Here is an 18137-nt window from a genome sequence, read left to right as displayed (position 1 = left end):
GTGTGAAGAGAACAGCTACTCTGTTTGGCAACACCCAGAGGAGCTTCCAGCTGTTTAGCAAGGCTCAGCAGATGTCTCTCCAACCATCTTGACACAGTCTCACCACCTTTTACATGGACACTTAACCACCCCACAAGGAAATCAATTGAGGCAGTGTTGTTTGCATTTAGCCACCAGGCCTTCACGCCGGGCCCCTCCCTCTGTCCTTATGGCTGCCTCTGTTAGTGCTGTGTCCAGCTCAGCTGGTGGTACTCAGGAAGCTGGAGGCTGATCAGCTTGTATGTTTCTAAAAGGCCCAATGTGACTGCTACAGCCCAGACCACATTGATGAGTCAGAGCTCGCTCAACTGCAGGAGGCAATGGTGTGTTTTCTCTCCTCTTCTTCCACTACTTTTGTTTTCTGGGCCCATTTTCCATTCATGACAGATACGTCTCTATGCAGGCAAGCCGTGTGTGCATGTTTTTCTCATCTGCTGAATAAAAGGTATTGTATATATATGCCAGATGTAGAATTTCTCTCTTCCGGCACAAGAGCCTGCAATAAACATTGACTGTGAATATGAATGTATGAAGTAAAAACCGACAGAGGTAAGTGAGAAGCAGTGATGCAAGGAGTAGAGGGAGATGCCACAGCTCAGTTTCAGCAAAGGAGAGAGCAGTCAGACAGGAAGTCAGTGAGGAGCACCGAGCTTTAATCACCGCACAGGCAAATGGACCCACCAGCCCTACAGGACACGCCACCTAGGAGCTGCTGGACGCACACTCTTCTCAGCTGCCATGGAGCAGTCTACAAATGGGACCACCTGTTAGTTTGGGAATCAGTCTCAAAACTTAAGAAAATTGTCATCGTACCAATGTCTTTCCTAACTGCAGTGGAGAGAAAATAGAAATCAGTGCTCTATAGGGTCAGCACTGTGGTATGGTAGGTTAAGCTACCACCGGCTGAGTTGGTATCCCATATGTGTGCCAGCGTGAGTCCTGGTTGCTCCTCTCCTGAGTCAGCTCCCTCTTAAAGAACATGACAAGGTGTGGGGCATGACCCAAGTGCTTGGGCCCCTCCATGGTATGGGAGAAAATTGCAGCTTCTAGCTTCTAGCTCCTAGCTTTGTCCATGGCCCAGTACTGGATGTTTTGGCCATTTGGAAATGAAACAGCAATAGTAAATTCTCTCTCTCTGTCTCTCTCTCTTCCTTCCTTATTCTCATAATAACTCTGGCCTTTTTAATTTTTGTTTTGAATATTGTTTACATAGTTGAGTGGGATGCATGCCCATGTGGACCTCTGATTGGTTTGTGGAGGGTCAAGGTGTGGAGGAATGGGGGAGGAACAGGGGTTGGATAAATGGTTCCATTTTTTCCTATTTCTCCTGTATTGCAGGGTGGTGTGCGGTGGCAGAGTGCTGCTTTTGCTGCCAAACCACATCAGCACCGGGAGGTGAGGGCAGTCATTTGATGATGCCTTAAAGGTTGGAGTTTGTGGAGTCCCAACAAGAATCTAGGGCACCTGGTTCTTGACGGCCACCTGAGTGCATTTGTGTACAATAGAGCCAACTCCTGAGATCCCAACAGGACAAGAATCAGGAGGCAAAGTCTCCTGTCCCTAACGTTCCCAAGGATGCCTCCACTTGGACAATACCAACTAACAATAGAAGCTGTGTGAGTTTACAGCTGGGAACAGAGCAGGGGCTGGCAGCTTCCACAAGGCTTTACTCTGCCTAGCCTGCCAATATCTCCAGGACACCATGCAGTAGCACTGCACAGCTGTCTCTCTTCCCTGCCCATCATGGCCATGTTCAAGTGCAGGGGCTCAGGCAAGGCATGCCGACTACAGGCAGCTGGTGCCACTCCCGTGCTAGGCAGATTAGGCAGGTAAGCTGCTTAGCACCTCTGCATGTCAGGGAGCAGGTAAGTGGATTAGAATCCTCACATGTCCTCTGGTTAGGTGAGGCTACAAGGCAGACTAGGCACACCACAAAAGCTACCATAACATAGTACCACAAGCATAGAATGACACACGTCCATCTGGCAGCCAGAAGCCAAATTACAGACCAGGGACATGGTCCCTTCTGAGGCTGTGACAGGAGGCCTGCTGCAGGGCTCTCCAGCAGCACTGATTGCTGGCCACTCAGCCATTCCCAGGCCATGGACACAGCCTCAGTCTCCACCTTCATAATCACAGTAGTCTCTCTTTTCATCTTTTATGAAGAAAAAACATCAGATCTATTTATTTGAAAGGTAAAGTGAGAGAGAGAGAGAGGTCTCCCATTTGCTGGTTTACTCCCCCAATGGCCGCACTGGCTGCAGCTGGGATGATTTAAGGCCAGGAGACAGAGGGAGCTGGATCAGAAGGGAAGAAGCTGGACCATGCACCTGTGCCTCTATGGGATACCAGCTACCAGCACTGCAAGCAGAAGCTCAGACTGCTCCAACAAGGTGCTGTTCCCTTAGCGTTATCTAACTCCCAAAGGCTATTCAAGCCCTCTAAAATGAATGTCAGATCCAGGGGTAAGACTTATGGTGTTGGGCCCAGCAGCATGACCTAGCAGTTAAAGTCCTCACCTTGAACACGCGGGTTCCCAAATGGGTGCTGGTTCTAATCCCGGCAGCTCCACTTCCCATCCAGCTCCCTGCTTGTGGCCTGGGAAAGCAGTCGAGGATGGCCCAATGCTTTGGGATCCTGCACCCACATGAGAGACCTGGAGGAAGTTACTGGCTCCTGGCTCCAGATTGGCAGAGCACCGGCCGTTGCCATCACTTGGGGAGTGAATCATTGGATGGAAGATCTTCCTCTCCATCTCTCCTCCTCTCTGTATATCTGACTTTGTAATAAAAAGAAAAATCTTATAAAAAAAAAAAGACTTATGAGGTCATTCCCCCAGGCCACCATCTCACTGCCCCTTTTTTGTACACACTGAGTATTGGGAAACATAATTGAATAGTGTTAAATTCTGAGACACCACACACCTCAGTGAGAAGGGAACCTTGCCAAACTTGCTCTCAGGAAGGTCACTGTTGGTCTCTAACCAGATGACCAGCCCAATCACACTTTCCAGTGGGCAGCACAGGAACTACCCAGCTATTTCCTAATTAGAGACCACCAGTTGCGAAGATTTCTGCAGAGAAACGCCTGCCCAGTTGAGCAACGCATGAGGTCTCAGGGAACTCCTCTAAACCCATGACACTCAACACACTCCCTGAAGCTCCCACTCAGGAACACCCCGTCTGCTTTCCTTTCCTTCTTTTCACAATCACTTGTTGAAAAACTTCTCTAGAATCTATCTCTAATTTTTATTTCTATGAATAATTAAGGAATAAGCCCACAGATTTCACTAAACACACTCCCTCCTGGGCGTGCCCTCCAACCAATTGAGTTGTGCAGAATGGCAGCAGAGGGGAGAATGCTGCCATGGGCTCTGGGCACCCCATCAGCCCCTAAGGGACTCGGGGGGTGGCAGGGCTACTCTCCTCTCCCAGTATGACTGAATAACAGTGACAGCTCAGACAACACGATTCTTCCTTTCCTTCTGTCACCTCCAAAGACAAAGCACTCAATGCAGGGACCAACACCAGATCCTAAACCCTTGAGAGGCCCAGTCGGCCAGTGTGCTCTGGGAAGAGGCTCTGCACTGCATTCCCAGCAAGTACAGCTTCTTCAACTCCCCAAGACCACCAACTAGGGTCAGCCAGGAGCCTAGAAAAATCAGCATCGTAGAAGCCAGTGAACCTCTAGAGCCTTTCTAACAAGTTAGATCAGTTAACTATGCTTCATTAACCTTACTTCATTAAAAACACAGTTGTTTTCAGATCCTATAAATACATAAACCACTCACTAGGGTGGGATGTAGGTCACCACACTCAGCAGGACATGATTTTGACAAGCTGTTCCATGCATGAGTATTCATGCTTACATGGTACTTACAAGAATGTCAGATACAATGACAAATACAATCTAAACAACCTACAAATCTACAACCACCCCATGTCTCTCTCTCTCATGCTCACTCTCACTCTTTCCCCTTGATCCCTTGCAGCAAAAGCATAGATGCTGCAGCCACACATAGGCTAGTAGATGAGCAATTTCAAGTATCCACCAGTTTGTTTTGGATTCCCATCCTCAACTTGACCACTGAGTGAATTCCACTGTGATTTCTCAATCAGACTGATTTCTGAGGTAACAGGCAACCTAGGCAGGTCTCTTCATTGTGGGAAAAGGGGACATGGATAAGCAAAAGGGGATCCAGGTTCCATGTGAATGAGCAGGAAACAGTGGCGTGGAGCCTGATGGATGGGGAGTGGAGGGAAAGAAGGACAGAGAGCAGTGAGAAGCTGAGAGCAGAGAGAAGCTGAGAGCAGAGACAGCAGGCCACATGTCTCAGATGCAGTCATGGCAACAGGCACCACCAGTGACTTCCATGGTGGCCTGGGGAGCCATTTACACTGGGAGAGTCTCAGTGTCATGAATATATTCCAAGGACAGTCACCTTTTATTACAGGCAAGAACTGTTCTCAGCAAGCCCCGATCTCAACTGCTCCACTAGCTGCCCTGGGTGCCATTGAGAGCAGAGATTTCTCCATTAGGCTTGCTTGAACCAGTTCTTTTTTTTTTCGTATTCATAGAAAGGGCAATATGCTAAATGTGTAACAATATCTGCTTTATTATTTTTAAGTTTCATTTCTTTTATATTTGAAAGTAAGATAAAAGAGAGGAGGAGAGACAGCAGGATCCTCTGTCTGCTAACTCATTCCCCAGTGGTTACAATGGCTGGAGTGGAAACGATCGCTAGGCAGCAGCCAAGAGCCTTTCCCAGGTCTCCCATATAGGTGCAGCGTCCCAAGGCCCTCAGCCATCCTCCACGGCCTTCCCAGGCCATAAGCAGGGAGCTGGACAAAAGCAGGACTGCAGGAATTATAACCGTATGGGATCCGGGCATGTAAAGGCAAGGAACCCAGCTACTACAATACACTGCAGCACTCATCTGCTTACACTCTATTGTCTTCACAATGGTTTTTAAAACATATGTAACAGAAACAATATTCTCATTAAGCCATCATGCTCACTTCTTGCAAGCTCGGGTTGTCAGCATGGTGACATTTTAGGAAGCTCTCCAGTGTGAACTCAGACTTGGATTCTGGCCAGGTGGGGCCATATTTGTGTGGCAACAGAGCTAAGAGAAAATGGGAAACTCATAACACAGTGGTTCCTGAAAACCATGGAGAGGTCAAACCATGAAAATTCTATTTCCTTTCTTCCTCTAATTGTATAAAATACCCTCAGCTGGTGGGAGGTGTGGCTATGGAGCCCCAAACCTGGTCCTCTCACACACACACAGCAGGCCCAACATTGACCCTGCGGTGAGGAAAGTAGTGTTTACTGCAAAAGTGTCTGGCAAGGAACCAAGTGTCTATGGTAAATTCCTGGGCTCCCTTTGGAGTCAGCAGTGGGAGTTCTTACAGGTAAACTTGGGGCTGAGAGGTGTGTGAAAAGAGTTAAAGTCTTTGTACATAAGCCTGTCTTCAGCTTAGGCTGCCCAGAGTCTGACCCAAAGTTAATTCTCATGCTTGCAGCTGGTTGCTAGGAAACTCCAAGGAAGACAATGAGACATGCGTGTGCAGACACAGTGAAGCCAAGCACGGCATTGTGCGTGCCAGTGTCTCAAAGCTCTTGTCTTCAGGAAAAATTGTCAGCACATGGGCACAGGTAGCTATCTCAGAGTCATGACCTGGGAGTAGGGCTGCCTGGAACCTGTGGCTGTGCATGTAGGCGAACGGGGTCAAAAACCACACCAAACACCACTATGCATATAGCAGGTTGCTCTTACTGAGATCATGTGCATGTTTGATGCATTAAGCTGTTGTGTGATGTTCTCCATACCAAAGACAGTCATTAACTTAGCCTGAGGACGTGACTAAGCTGTAGCAACTGATCAAGAAATATGATACACTGGGGTTGCTCTTCGCTTTGTGCTTCACAAAGCGATGTGTGCGCTTGTCTCCACTTGATCACATTCTGTTGTCTCCTTCTCTCAGTGCTCATCTCCCAGTCCTCTTTACATATTCACTGACATGCAACCCATCAGCTCGTGTCCACGTTCCTGGGTGATCAGTGCTCATGACTTCCTTGGACTGATCGGTGATACTGTGTGCCTTACAGACTTTGTGAAGGCCAATTAACTTGAGTTCACTAGGCATCACATGCAGGTGGCAATTACAGTCTGCCTGGACCTAGAATTCTCCTGCACAAAACACAGCAGGAAAACACTGGGCACTACGGTGTCTATTGTTACAGAAGAAATGACACCTGTTGACATTCTGTTGATTAGAATTTTGCCGTACTGGGACCAGGATGGCTCCGCAGGCTAATCCTCTGCCTAAATAGCACCAGCAGCATATGTAGGTGTGAGTTTGTTTCCTGGCTGCTCCACTTCTGATCCAGCTCCCTGTGGCCTGGAGAAGCCTGTCTGTGGCCTGGAGAAGCAGTGGAAGATGATTCAGGTGTTAGGGCCCTGGATAGGCTCCTGGCTCCTGGCTTCAGATCAGCTCAGTTCTAGCTGTTGTGGCCATTTGGGGAGTCCTTCAGCACATGAAGGATCTCTCTCTCTCCCTCTTTATCTCATTCTTTCAGTAAAACTGCTCTGAGGATCTTGTGCTTTCTCAGTAAATCTGCTTTCAACTGGTCCTTTCAAATAGTTCTTTGAAATAGTCCAGTAGTCATGTAGCACAGAGAAGGCTTGCTCAGAATTTCTTTCTCCCTCTTACCTCTTCCAATGCAGAAAGCACACGTGGGGCTGAAGGAGCTGAGTGCATCAGTGGACAAGGAAACTATTCACAAGCGGGAACACCTGGGCTTGTGTCTAACCTTGGAACACTGAGGGGCAGACCAAAATCCACAGTGCTCTCTCTCCTTTGTGCCTCCCGCGGGTTAAAAATAACAGAAGAGAGTGTCCCTGGCCTCAAAGCTATCTCTTCTTATGCTTTCCTTGAGTGTAAATAAACCAAAACATACCAAGACACTATGTTAATGTCTTCTCTCTTTCTTTTCTTTTCTTAACATGAGAATAATTATTCTAACAATTGCTAGCTTCACATAAGACAAGAATTGATTTAAGCCTTTGTGTTATCTGCATTCTGCTGGGGCAAAAAATTCTGTATTCTCAAAGTCTGTCATCCTGAAAGTGGATTTGGCCACAGGATAGTGTAATAAAATCATTTCTCCATTAAGCTTCTTCTTGTGTGTTTGATTAATCCTGACATGAAGGCCATGTGTTTCCCTTTCTGAGAAGAGCTGCCTGCGCCCAGTGCTTTCGTGTCCAAAGTCTCCCACCAGGTCCTACTGCATAGCCAAGCTCAGCAACAGCCATTGCAGCCAAGTGGGGAGGAAGCTCGTGGGTGGGAGATCTTTTTGTCTCTGCTCTCTGTAAATCTGCTTTTCCAATACAAACAACTACAATCTCACACAAAAATAGCACTTGTTGCTTTAACAGAAGATTAATGAACAAACTAGGTGTCCTGTCCAGCAGGACAGTCAACGGGGTCGCAGTCACCTAGGAGAGAATGAAGGGACAAGAGACACGAAGAATGGACAGCAAGACAGTAGGTCTGATCAAGCTGTCAGTTTATTGATTTCAACTGAGGGTTTTTATATTCTTCAGTAACTAAGGCTCAGGGAGGGAAGGAGAAACTGGGACGCAGGCCATGGTCTCAAGACCGATTGTTCTTGAGCAGCCACCATATCAACAATAGTAACCAATATATCGACAATAGCGTAGGTAATCAGTAACAAGATATCGGTAAGTACAGCATCAATCACATTCTGAAACAGTTGCTAGAAACAATTGAAGCTAAGCGTGTGATTAGCTTCATAACTTCTTTCCCAAGCATCTAGCCAACCGGGGGTTTTCCACTGTCCCATAGGTCTATATTCAAAATGGCTTCAGTGTAGCTGTAGTACATGGCTCCTGACAACTAGGTTCTAATTCTGAGTCAGTGTACTTTTGATATTAAATTTTAGACAAAATTATAAACAACATTTTAAGAATTATGGTCTATTTTCTCACTCAAATTCTCAGATATATGCCCCTAAAACCTTGTATTACTTGTTCAAACCTTCTGCAACTCACTTGAATGTTTTAGTAGTTTTGTCTTATCTTTCCCTTGAATAGTTATTCTCTTGTATGACATTTTTGCAAGCAATGCTTTACTTGATCAAAAAGTCCTCTTTTTCTCAGATTTAGTTTTATATTTGCTATTGGAAAGGCAGATTACAGTGAGAAGGAAAAACAAAGATCCTTCATCCACTGGTTAACTCCTCAGGTGGCTGCAATGACTGGTGCTGAGCTGATCTGAAATCAGGAACCAGGAGCCTCTTCCAGGTCTCCCATATGGGTGCAGGGTCCCAGACTCTGGGCCAACCTCTCCAGCTTTCCCAGGAAAGAAGCTAGGAGCTGGAGGGGAAGAGGAGGACACAGGACATAAACCAGACGTCATGTGGGATCCTGGAACATGAAGGTGGAGGATTAGCCAATTAAGACAACAGGCCAAGTCCCCAAAATTCTTTTTCATAACAGTTCTCATGAGGAACACATTCTCTTGCTTGTGACTCAGCTTTCATTTGCTGATTTCTTCAATTACATTGTGAAATTTAATCCTTTAAACTTCCCCAAATTAAGAATAAATAATCTGGAAAATGGTGTGGTACCCTATTACCTTGAACGCAGGTGTCCTCACCTTGAACGCTGCCCTGCTTCCAAACCAGGTCACTGCTTGTGGCCTGGGAAAGCAGTCTAGGACAGCCCAAAGCCTTGGGACCCTGCACCCATGTGGAAGACCAGGAAGAAGCTCCTGTCTCCTGGCTTCTGATCGGATCAGCTAGGCACTGGCCATTATGATCACTTGAGGAGAGAATTAATGGAGGAAGATCTTCCTGTCTTTCTTCCTCTTGCATATTTTATTGTGCAATAAAAATGAATCTTTAAAAAGGTTAGCACTAAGACTAAATTTTCTTCGTTAAAAACATTAAATTTGAAGCTTATTCATTTAAACCTGTGTTAAACTATGTTTCCTATGTGGGTAATTTGTGAAAACATACTTGGTAACAAACTCAGAATCCTTAGCATTTGAAATGTTAAAATGATCTAAGAATACGTTTAGAAGCGTGGAACTCATCTGCCTTTAACCCCAATTTATCCCTAGTAATGATACCTTAATGATTTAAGATGCTCTGATATTATAACATCTCTTCATTTGAATCAAGCTCAAAATTAGATTCATATGAACCCAAAATTACTTTCAACTCCAACTTTTGACTCTGAGTTGTGGTTTCATCGCTGCACTCTAGCAGCTCACAGCATGACCTGGGTAACTCCAGCAGATAACCAAGCTCCCTTCTGCCCCTCAAGGCAAGTCTGCCAAACAAGCTGAAACTGGGCTCCTGCCAGTGCTGACCACTGTGCCCAGGGTTCCACTGTGCTCCTAGGGTTGCCTTAGTCCACGGGGGAATGTCATTTCCAACTGAACAAACAATCCACTGGACCAACAACATTTACTCTCCCTGCTCATCCCCCAGACATCCTCAGCAACGCTCGGGTCCTAGTGGGAGGTGGTGATAAAAACCATTGTCCCATTTTCCAGCGAACGCACCAGAAAATGTTATGGGATTCATGGACTGAAAGACCAGACACTAAGGTCTTTCACAGGAAAAATTACTATTCTTGCTGTGCCACATGAGGCTCAGTCACATGCATATCCAAAAAGATTGAGTCCCATACAGGGGCATCTCCTTATTTGTCATTTTGTCTAATTTGCAAACCAGCAGCTATTTCAGTACCACAGGGATGAGCCCACATCCCCCACAGAATCTGCTCCCGGACCCGGTGCTCTCATGGCTAGTTAGTGTCACAGTGCAGCCTTCTGTGGCCCACCTCTTGCCTGATACTCACTGGTGGTCCTGTGGCGAGCCCTGCCAGGCACGACCCAGCCCTAGCTTTCCTTTGACCAGAGGGTGATGGTCAATACTAACTAGCTCAGCTCGGGTCTCCCACAAGGCTGGATGCACTGGTGTGACCAAGTGGACTGGCCACTTGCTTTCTTTGGCCTTCTGTGTGTAACAAAAAGAACCAGAACTAATTTCAGTTGATGTAAAATGTTAATTGACATAAATGTTCTTTTATCTGCCAGTCAATTAAAACAGAGCTCTTAAGAAATCTCTGCCAAGGAGACACAGCAGTTTCTAATTTCTAGTTTCCCTTCTCCAAAGCACCTGGTCTCAGCCCCTCCCTTACCTGCCTGTGCAGCAGCCTAGTTGGTGCAAGTCCCCCAGGAGTCATTCCTCACCTGTAACATACTCCCTCAGTGATCCTCCCTCCCACACATCTTTTCAAATTTAAATCTAAATTTTCATATATTGCTTAAAGTTATGTCTTACTCTCATTAACTTACATATTAGTGAAAATTTATAAAGCGATTTTGGGGTTTTATATGCACAAAATTTATTACAATATGTTTTTTAAAAGGTTCTTGCCTTTTACTTATTCTAAGAAGCCAAAAAAAGCACATAAATTTATAATTGGAAATATTGATTCTTTTTACATTTCCCCCAGTTTGTTTCAGAAAATTTTATCTAATTTACTTAGGAAACTAAAATATTAGGCTATTGTGATTATTATCTAAAGTCATACGCTTACCAAAGAGCAACATTTGAAACTTCACTGTACTTACACATAGGAGGTAAGGGACATTCCACTATACGTTCACATACATAGTTTGTTCTTGTCTCCAAGTTATGCCTTTATGACTTAAGTATACAGCTTTTTTGACATGAAATCTCAGAAGAAAACAATACTAATGACTCTGAACATACCTTTAGTTTTATTTTTATCAAGAAATGCAAAACAACTTATCAGAGGTTTCTATATGTCAAATGGTTGTAAACCTAGCTGCCTGAGACACTGTAACTCGGAAACATGCCATCACTGCCTTAGAATTACCTCTTACTCTTCATAATCCTGGTTAGCTCTAGCTGTTCTTGGCTGGGATCTGCAGCAGAAAAACATTCCTTGAGCACTCCATTCACTAGACTAACTGCAGACTTGGGAAAGGGGTTGAGCCTTTTCCCTGTATAGTTACATTCCTGGGATTCTTGCTCCCCACTGTCACTTGCAGCAGGTTCCTCTTTAGCAAACTATAAAAGACTTTAAAGTCAGGGGTAGCCCCAGGGCCTCCTCATTCTTCATGGTGTAACTCACATGTAAGTTACACAATGACATCTGTAGGGTGAGAGGCTGCTGAGGCAGCACTAGAGGAAAAAGGAGCATCCTGCTCAAATCCCAGGGGAGCTGCAGCTCTCCAGAGAAAACCCAAAATGTAAGAAAACACCATTTGGAATACTCCCAAGGGGGAAAATAGAGATGTGGGCACAAAACAGCTTGAAGCAGAGAGAGAGCAAACCAGTGGGGACACTGGATTCCCAGCTCTGGGCCCCCCCGCCCCCACTGTCTGCCTTACGGGGTCACCACTGGTCACAAATAAACTCAGGTGCTCTTTTGCATGATTGCACCCTGTGTTGGATTTTCCTGCTCTCTCCAACCAGGAAACAACACAGTGGTGCCTGAACACAGGGTTTAGATTCTCCCTCTTTCTGCTTTCCTCCCCACAGTCACTATGCCTTGTAGGAATGTGCTCTGGGTGAGGGCAGTGCCCCTCGATCATCCAACCTCCTCTCTTGGCTTGTGGTCTGGGAGGCCATCAGCAGGCTTATTGCCATGGCACAACTCCCTGCAACTGGACAAGTCTCCTTTCTCTTCTTCCCCATGGTCAGGGGCTTAGGTATTGTCAAGGACCTGGGGTGGGGGCTCCCCCTTGAGACAGCCACCTCCTGTCTTTTGTCAAAGGCGAGACTGAGCATCTTCTGACACTGGTGGAATTGCTGACAGGGTCTGACAGAGTGATTTGCATTCATTTCCTGCTCACCTGATTCTCCCTGAGCCTCTGGGCCAGGAAGTGGGCGGTGCCTCACTTAAGGAACCCTCTGTGGAATGGCTCTTTCTGCCTCAGGAACTCCCCTACTATGCCACTGCTTCCACTGGTGAGTGTGAGAGCTTGGACTGGAGTGGACTGGCTACAAGATCTGTCTGGTGGCAAGTATGCTGGGTTTTGGCAGGGCTGGGCAGGGCTGGGCAGGGCTGAGCTACTATACCAGCTGGTGCACACAAGAACCAAAACAAGTGCAGGCTAGATGGAATTTACTGTAAGGCTCACTGGCAAAAGGTAAGACTAGGTGCAGTCACATTAGGTTGAACCAGAGTATCTGCTTTAAGTGCAGGGTCTGGAGCTGGTAGAACCGTGGTCACTCTCCTGCTAGGCTGCATGCTCATGAGCATGGGAACCAGGGCTGGGATTGCACCAGGCTGAACAACATGTAGCATATATGTGGGCCTGGTGTGGGGGCGGGGTGGACTGAATGGAGCTACAATACCCATGGGTGTGTGTAAGAGCTGGGTGGGATATGGAATGGACCTGACTAGACCACAACACACACCAGCACACCAAAAACGGGCTGTGGTGGGCCTTGTGGGAACTATTAGGAGTTGCCCCAACTAGGCTTTAGCACCCACTGGTGTTTGTGATGATGGGATCTGTTATAGGTTGGGTTGGGCTTGCCCAAAGCACCCATTAGTTCACGTGAGATTCTGGGGTCCATGCAGTAGGTGTGGATGACATGAAGGTGTGAAGAGAACATCTCCCCTGTTTGGCAGGGCCCAGGGGAGTTTCCAGGTGTTTTTCAGGGCCAGGCTGAGTTCTCTCTGATCACCTTGATGTGGTTTCACCCCCTGTTTGCATGGACACTCAAGCACCCCACTAAGAATTCTGTAATCTATTGAGCCATTGCTGTTGGCCCCTCTGAGATAATTTTGCAATCTATGTGAGCTTGAGAGTTAATGTCGCTGATAATGTCTTGGTGAATGTATCTTGGACAATTTACACACAAGCACATTTAACCCCATGCCATTTCTGGACACCTTTTTGGGTACTTAACCATTGCCTCAGAATCTGGCCCAGACATGTAGCACACCTTCTGGGAAAGGGCATGATAAATGTCCTAAATGTTAATGCAAGTGATGGGAGTAACAGCTGTAAATGCTATGGCAATAAATATAGTTACTGTTATCTCAATGGCTATCCTGTCTTTGCAATTTCTTTGGGACATAGAAATGTAACTGTTCTGGCCACTTTTATAATTTTTAGCTAAAGGAATTAAGGATGCTTTTATTAAAGAAATATGCTTTTAATTATTGTTTCATTGTTTATAGGGTTGTAGAGCCTATAGTTATACTGGACTTCAACATTTGAAACCCTTGTCTTGGATTTTGATGTTTTTTCCTTGTGACATATATTTCCAGTTAAATGATGGGTAAATTGTAGAAATAGAAATGTAGTAGGAATGTCTTACTGATTAGCAGGTAATCGCATGTGCCTTGGCCTTGGAGTCCTGGCTGTTGCTCCATGGCTGCTACTGAAGAATGAATAATGGCTTGCTTTGAAGAATATGAATACAGTACTTTGCAGAATTGTCTTAGGGACACCTGCTTAGCCCTGAAATACAGACAGAATGACCAAATGTCCATACATGACCCCTTAGTCTTGAAGTAAAAATATAATAATTACTTGTTTGTGAAGAAGCTTGTGAGGTGTCTGAATAAATAAAAAGAACAGCTTCTTCTTGAGCTGTTGCAAGAAGGCACCAAGTGACAGTGTCTGTGTCTTTCTTTATCACCAACTCCACGCACACTTCCCCAGCTCTGAACTCAGCTGGGGCTGGAATCTGGCAGTGAAAGGTTCAGCTGGTGGCAGATCTGACTAGGCAGCTGGCTGGCAAGTGCAGTGGCTGATGTATGTGACAGGCCCAAACTGCTCCTGCACTGGCTGGTGCACACAAGAGCCAAGTCTGAAGTCATCCTAAGCAGGGTTTCTTGGAGGACTCCCCAACTAGACTGCTGGACTCAAACTCTGGCCTCAGGGAAAACCACAGGCTCTGTGCTCCCACTTGAAGTGCACGTGTTGGATCTGGGCCTCCTCAATTCCTCTTGTCAGAGCAGGGGGAAAGCACACACAGATGCACACGAGGGCCATGGCAGCCAGCTCATCCAGGCCAGCAAAGGATGGTGAGTGTCTCGTCAGAGGATGGAAAGCAGAAGAGTTTGGACAACTGTCCTGGCCAAACATTGCAGCAAGTGTCTGGGACTGTGGGGACAGTCATGTGGACATTGTCACCATCAAACCTTGAAAAGATTCTCTCAACTCTGGAGCTGTTGTACAAGAACTGGCGCTAAGGCAGCAAGATGGCTCTGGGCCCGATGGACTGCAGTTCAGCTCAGGAGTGTTGTTATGCTGTAGGGGGCAGTAAGCAGATGTGGTTGTGGCTTCAGCTCTGCAGGTGGCAAATTTTCAAGAATCCTGGTGAGTGTTAGAGCTCAGTGGTCACACGTGAGTCGCCAGGCTGATCAGTGCCACAGCTCTGCAGGTGTCCTGTCGTCACTGGGTCAGTGTTGCAGTCTATAGCCAGTGACAACCAGTGGCCATCCTATCCTGCTGCCATCGCTGTCACCTCCCAGCATTTACAAGCTTCCCCAAGGAATCCCCAGGAGTCAGGTGTGAACAGGAACATTTATTTGATCATGCCTGGGTCTGCAATGAAGATGAAGATCTCGAGCTTCCATTTTTAGGGTTTTTATACAAAAAAAAAAAAATCCAGCCAATCAGACGGTTAGTATTTGGCTCCTCTACTTGCATGGTATCTTATCTTTAGGACAAACTATTGGTTAGTTCCAAGGTAGGTGGTGGGCTGCCTATCAAGGTGACTTGGCAAGTGTCACATAGGTTAAATGTTCCCAATGGGGTGCATGAGCAAATGTCCCATAAGTTGTCAGGCCTGGGGTTCACACAATTTCGTAGTACAGCAAGTGAAGCAGAAGTTACAGAACCAGAAATATAGCAGTTAGCAATGAGCAGTAGTCAAATGGTTACAATTTTGGTCTTTAAGTTCCTCAAGGGGGTGAAATCTGCAATGTTGCAGACTATCAAAGACTCTCCAGTAACACCTCCAGGGCATGCTCCCCCACATTGGGGTCTTTAAGGCATCATCAAATGACTGTCCTCCACCCCCAGACAGTAAGGTAGTATGACAGCCAGGGACAACCCTGCCTCCTATCTCGCCTTCCCAGGAAGACACAGGAGACAAGGAAAAACATTGAAACATTTATCAAATACTGCCACCATCCTCCATACCTCGACCCTCCCTTCCCTGATCTGAGGCTTTCGTGGGCATGCATCCCTCTTAACTATGGAAACAAAATTTTAATATAAAATACATTTTTAAAAAGGCAGGTATTAAAGGCATAAAGGAGGAGTAAGGCAACTCTTACAGTTTTGAAGGGACCAAAAATAGTACAGGGCCAACTCTTTATGCCATTAATAGAGGAGCCCAGCCAGATTTTCTGGTTTGGATTTTGACTGAGTTTTTATATGTAATAATACTTCCTAAATGGCAACAATGACCATATCTGCCCAGGCCAAAGGCAACTCTCACCACAGCACACTGCCAAAATTCTATTTTGCTGCTTCTATTGCTGGTCATCTCTTCCTGACTGATTTACTAATCAAAGCCTGTCCTAGGAATGGATCTGCAGGGGAGTATTCTACAAGTCAGGGATTGAGAGTCTTGTGCTTTCCACAACTGTGGACACACACTCACGGCCTCAACAGGCTTCCTCTGTGGGTGACAGGAAACCACTGTGCTCTGTCCCAAGCAAGGTTCCACCTTCTAAGAATACTGCCAATCCAACACGGCTGCACCCTCACCTGCCTTACAGTACACATGAGTCCCATTCGAATGGTGACTAGAATGAGGGGGATTCATGTTAACAGGTGGTGAATGCTATGGAGCAAATGAAGCAAAGTGATGCCCTGGGGCTCTGGCTTCAGAGCAGACTGGCTGAGTGATGCTGTAGGCAGATCCTGAGGGAAGGCTGCAAATCTCCACGGGGTCCAGGCAGACACTCTGTAGGAGAGTGGGCCTGCTGGGGTGAGGCATGGGACACAGAACAACCAGAGAATACAGGGGCCATTTCCTGTGGGGTCAGGAGCTCTGTTGCATCTGGTTCCAGTGCTGAATGAGAGTCTCTGAGCAGCAGCTTGCTGGTTGGTACCCAATATTGCTGGAGTCTTGGGGAAAGGCAGATGTGCGGACCCTATCCATCCATGCTGCTGAGGGTAGCCCTGCCTGCTGCACTGAGAGTGAACTGTCCCTGACCTGAGAGATGGAGTCCACTAATACGTGGTCTGGGACATGAACTGGCCCTAGCAAGCACAGGGCTCACCTGAGACTGAGAGCCTGTGGGAGAGGAAAGGACACTGAGGCCTGTGAAGCCTTTTAGGAACTGTGGCCCACCCTGACTGGGATGGTGGTGACACAAGTCATAAAAAGAAGAGGATGGGGGCCCGGCGGTGTGGTCTAGTGGCTAAAGTCCTCGCCTTCAAAGCGCCAGGATCTCATATGGGCGCCGGTTCTAGTCCCGGCAGCTCCACTTCCCATCCAGCTTCCTGCTTGTGGCCTGGGAAAGCAGTGGAGGACGGCCCAATGCATTGGGACCCTGCACCCGTGTGGGAGACCTGGAGGAGGTTCCAGGTTCCCGGCTTCGGCTCGGCGTGCACCGGCCCGTTGCAGCTCACTTGGGGAGTGAATCATCGGACGGAAGATCTTCCTCTCTATCTCTCCTCCTCTCTGTATATCTGACTTTGTAGTAAAAATAAATCTTTAAAAAAAAAAGAAGAAGAAGAAGAGGATGCAGTGTAAGGCGAAAGAGCAGAATCCTGAGTCCCACAGGACCAGCACACCAAGTTTTCACCACAGCCCAGGGCTGGAGGGCTTGCTAACTGGCCCTAGAGTGTGAGTGCTTCAGTAACAGGCTCACCATGCTTCTCTCCCCTTACCTGCAAACCCTTTGCAAAGCTGCCCTACAGCTGAGCCCTCCCAGAAACAAAGCATTGCAGCCAAAATCAGTGCCAAAGTCAGCTGTCTGCTGACTAAATGGAGCGGCCACTACAGCGTGGATATTTCCCTGGAACATCGGTCCCAGCTGCACCTATGGATGTGCAGGCTCATGTGAGCTGGATTCGCCCTGGGGCCTGGTGATGGACAGGGAAGGGCTCCCTTTACCTGTGTCCCACTTAGATGTCTCACTGGGCTTTGCACATCAGCTCAGGTGCCAGGCACCTCTGCACACTGCATGGGAGCCTCTCCAAGATGCTCCCTCTTCACCCCTTCTCCATTCATGCCTTCTCGCCAAAATGACATCCTCCAAATGGAAAATGAAGGCACTACACAGAACCAAGTTCCTGTAGATTCACCACAGGTCTCCCCAGGAGCCATCAAGGTAAAGGATTTGACCATCAGGGTCTGATCCTGCTCAGTCCCAGTCCCCACAGCACATGAATTTTATGGGTATATTTGGCCAATGCCAGATTCAATCATCTAGTTTACTCATCTCAAATCTTCAAAATTTTATAATTTTTAAAAATAATTATTTTTTTCTTGTTTGAAAGGCAGAATGTCATGGACAGGGTAAGAAACAGAAAAAGATTGTTCCATGGTTGTAACAAACCAGGAGTGTGTATCACTACGCTGATTTTTCTGTGTGGGTGGCAGGGGCCCAAGAACTTGAAATATGTCCATGGTCCTTACCAGGCACATTAGCCTATAGGTGACCCAACGCACAGTACCTGGGACCCAGAACTGGCACTTGGATGTGGGGTGCTAACACTGCAATTGCAACTTAGCTTACTGCACCACAATCTAGGCCTCTCCTTGTAACTTCCTCATTTAAGGTTTATTTGTTAAAAAGGTATAATCATAGAGGGAAGAGATACAAAAAGAGATCTTCCATCTGCCAGTTCACACCTTCAGGAGACACAGTGGCTGGAAGTCAGTAGCCAGGAGCTTCAGCCAGGACTCCCATGTTGTGGCAAGAGTCCAAGCACGTGTGCCGTCTTCTCATGCTGTCCCAGGCTCATTATTAGCAAGAATCCAGCTCAGAATAGAGCAGCTGGGACTGGAACTGCACCCCTATCGGATGCCAGTGTTCCAGG

This window comes from Ochotona princeps, unplaced genomic scaffold (genome assembly GCF_030435755.1).
Source record: "Ochotona princeps isolate mOchPri1 unplaced genomic scaffold, mOchPri1.hap1 HAP1_SCAFFOLD_100, whole genome shotgun sequence".
NCBI lineage: Eukaryota > Metazoa > Chordata > Mammalia > Lagomorpha > Ochotonidae > Ochotona > Ochotona princeps.
Note: the sequence above shows the minus strand (reverse complement) of the source record.